General features: G+C 56.9%; 1 protein-coding gene across 1 annotated transcript in view; it reads left to right on the plus strand.

The window, feature by feature from the left end:
* Nucleotides 1-787: 787 nt before the first annotated feature.
* The window catches only part of SETBP1 (SET binding protein 1), a gene marked incomplete at its 3' end in the record, with an annotated part of 24,008 nt that continues 21,060 nt past the window's right edge, over nucleotides 788-3,735 (plus strand). Inside the window, 1 exon segment of the mRNA XM_081940417.1 lies at nucleotides 788-1,643.

Below are 3,735 nucleotides of genomic sequence, written 5' to 3' on the forward strand. Positions count from 1 at the left end.
GAACAATGTATAGAAATTATAACTTTGCTAGGAGGATGTGACTTCCCAGAATTCCCCAGGTAGCCTGGGGGAATTCTGGGACTTGAAGTCCGCCCATCTCTGAAATGCTCAGTGGAGAATTCCTGTTTAGGGTTACAAAACTGCAATTTTGCAAAGAGAGAAAAAATCGTATATAGAAAATGGGATTTGGCCAGGAGGACTATAATCCCCCCCAGAATTCCCTAGGCAGACAGGGGAATTCTGGGACTTGCAGTCTGCCCATCACCAAATCACCCAGAGGAGAACTCCTTTCGGGGTATGAGAATTGGATACAAAATGTAATTTTGCCAGGAGGGAACAATGTATAGAAATTATAATTTTGCTAGGAGGATGTCACTTCCCAGAATTCCCCAGGCAGTCCACCCACTTCAAGAGTTGCCCAGTGAAGAATTCCTGCCTCGAGTTACAAAACTACACATTTTGCAAAGGGGGGGGGGGGGAGGCCGTATATAGAAAATGGGATTTGGCCAGGAGGACTGCGGTTTCTCTCTCTCTCCACTCCGCCCCCCGCCACAACCTCCCTCTCTGGCTCGGCCGCTGGGGGCGCAGGGAGCGAAGGCGACAGACGGGGGCGCTGCGGAGTCAAAGCCGCCCCACTCGCAACCGGCGGCAACGGCAGCAGCAGCAGCAAACAAGGCACCGACTCGGCGACCGTCTCGGCGGGCACAGCGGCGGCTCCTCTCCGGCGGCGATGCGGCGGCGCTGATCGCTTTTTTTCCCCTTCGGCCGCGCAGGAGAGCCGGGCGGCGGGGGGCTCCGGACTCCCCCCCAAAAAAACCAGGATCCCCCCTTCCCTTCCCGAGCCTCCATCGCCCAGTGGGCGCAAGGCGGGGGATCGGCGCAGGGGAGCGAGCTTTGCAAGCGGGGCGTCTATTGGGCTTCCCTATTCCCCCCTCCTTCCCCAGAAAGGGAGACCCCCCTCTTTTTCTCCACCCCCTTTTCTCCTCCTCCTCTTCTCCCTTTTCCCCTTCCTCCCATTTTTTCCTTCTTTCTCTCTTATTTTTTTTGCACGCTCCTTTTGAAATTTTTGCAAGCTCCTTTTATTTTATTTTTTGCAAACCTTGCATCGGTTCCTCCCCGTTGCATTCTTCTTCTTCTTGTTATTATTATTGCAATATATTTTCTGCTGTTTTTATTATTATTGTTTTGGGGGTCCAGCCCCCTTTTCCTCCCTCTTTGCAAAAAGCAATCTCGGTCGCCTTATTTGGAGAGGCGCCATTTTTCCCCTGGCTGGAGCCTCGGCGGCTTTTTCTCTCGCTCTCGCTCCCGGTTTCGGGCGGCGACTGCCTCGCCTCCGCCCGGCGCCTTCCTCGCGCGCCCTCCCCCGGCTGACAGCTCCGACGCCGCCGAGCCATGGCCCCGGCGCCCCTCCGGCACCCCGGACAAGCGCTGGGCTCCTTCGGGGGGCTCCCGCGAGGGGCCTGGGTCGGGATCTGAGCCGTGGTTCTCCCCCCCCCCCCGCTCCAGCTTTACGCCTCCCCTGCCATCCCCACCTCGAGCTCCGGACTCGGAGGGGCGCTCCGACGACCCTCTCCGTGCAAGGAGAAAGAGAGAGAGAGGGAGGCAGGCGCCAAGCAGAGCGCGGGAGGCGCAGGAGGAGATGGGTGAGTGCTGCACGCGATCCTGATCTCCCCCCGCCGCGGTGGGTGGGTGGGATGTTTTGGGGAAGGGGATCAAGTCGGCTTGGGGGGTGATGGAGGGGGAGTGCTGCACACGATCCTAACCCCCTGGATGGGATGTTTTGGGGGGCTCCCTCGACTTGGAGGGTGGAGGAGTGCTGCAGGCGATCCTCATCCCCCCCATGGGTGGGTAGGTGGGTGGGATGCTTTGGGGAAGGGGGTCAACGACTTGGAGGGTGGAGGAAACGGAGGTGGGGGAGTGCTGCACGCGATCCTAAACTCTGTGGGTGGGTGGGATGCTTTGGGGAAGGGGGCCAACTCGACTTGGACAGTGGAGGAAAGGAGGAGGTGGGGGACTGCTGCACGCGATCCTGACACCCCCCTCCCCGGCGGGATGTTTTGGGGAAGGGTCAGTCGGCTTGGGAGGGTGGAGGAGGAGGTGGGGGAGTGCTGCACGCGATCCTCACCCCCCTGGGTGGGATGTTTTATGGAGGGGGGGTCAGTCGATTTGGAAGGTGGGGGAGTGCTGCACGCGATCCTGACCAGTGGAAGCAGGGGTGTTTTGGGGTGTGTGTGTCTTTAGTGGGTGATCAAAAGAAGGGGATCTGGGGATCCACCGGGCGGGGATTCCCGAGCCTGTAAAGTTGGAAAGGAAAGGAAAAAAATAATCAAAATAAAAGCCGAGAGCCCGTTTTTGGGGAAGGGGCGGGAAGTGTCGCGTTTGCCCGGTTTGGAATGGTAAGAGTGGGGGGGGGGGCGTGGGAGGAAGAGGATCAGGGAATGGGAATCCGTCCCGCTTCCGATCCTGTGGCCGGGAGGATCCTTTTGCTGAGGGTCCCCTCCCCTCCGTCCAGGTGAGCGCGGAGCGGCTGCTTTCGGCTTGCCCGGGAGTAAGTTGGAAGGGAATTGGGGAGGGGCCCTTCTCCAAACCTCAGTGGGTCGGTTGCGAAAGGGGCGTCCGATCCTCCCCTGGGGAAGCCTGGGTGGGGAGGAGGAAGAGAAGGAGGAGGAAGAGGCTTCCTTGGGATTAAGCGCAGTTGAGTTGCGCTTTGCAAAGCGGCTTCCCATTGTGCCCGCTTGGGGCTGGCCAGGCTTTTACTCGCGAGAAAAACCCTGGAAGAGCCTTCCTTCCCTTCCTTTTCCCCCCCCTGGGGAAAGCCACCTCCCTTCCCCGATAAGATCAGGGGGATCTGTGTGTGCCCTGCTACAGGGCTCTCTCTCTCTCCTTGTATGTGTGTGTTTGTGCATGGCCTGAGTATGCGTAAAGGGGCAGCCTCTTGCGTGTCAGAGGTGTGCAAAATGGCATTTCCGCCTAAGTCTCACCTTCCTGCTTGAATGTCAAGGCGAGGAGGGAGAGAAGGCGAGGTGGCCTCCCTCCTCTCTCTTCCTCCCCCCTCCCCCCCAAATTATAACCCAGGTCCCAATTTTGGGGTGGTGGTGGTGGTGGTGGTACCATTCTCACGTTCCCAACCAGATCCGGTTCCCCCTTTTTCCCCCCACCGTGCAATGATGCAAAGCGATTTTCCCCTCTTTCTTGCAAAAAATCTGGGGCCCAGCTGCTGAAGGATTGTTTTGACATTGGTGAAAGGACATCGCAGGCAGCAGCCAGTGGAGCTTGCAGTGATAAACAAGGGCTGAGGGGTGTGTGTATCTGTGTGTGTGGTTGTGATTGTACGCACGGTGCAAAAAAGCCTTTGGAAAAAATTCACAATGCAGTGTTGTTTGTTTTTTCCCCCTGCAAACACCTCTCGATATATCTACCACCAAGGGGATCCTTCCAACTTCCCTGCTGCTCCTTGAGTTTAAACACCCAGCACCCCAAATAACACACACACACACACACACAGACACACATTCAGATGCACACAGGAACAAAACACACATCTTTTTTTAACCTTTAGTTTGCTTCTGTTTTTTTTCTTTCCTCTTTGTGGGGAAGAAAGCAAAAAGGCAAGCAGAATGGGGGGAGAAGAGAGCTTGTAATGTGTCAGGTGTGTAGTAGGTGTGCCCGGGAAGGGAAAGGAAGTGGGTGTTACAATCTCTCTCTCTCTCTCTGTGTGTATGTTTGTGTGTCTCC

Source organism: Natrix helvetica (assembly GCF_964273705.1).
Source record: "Natrix helvetica genome assembly, chromosome: 2".
Lineage (NCBI taxonomy): Eukaryota > Metazoa > Chordata > Lepidosauria > Squamata > Natricidae > Natrix > Natrix helvetica.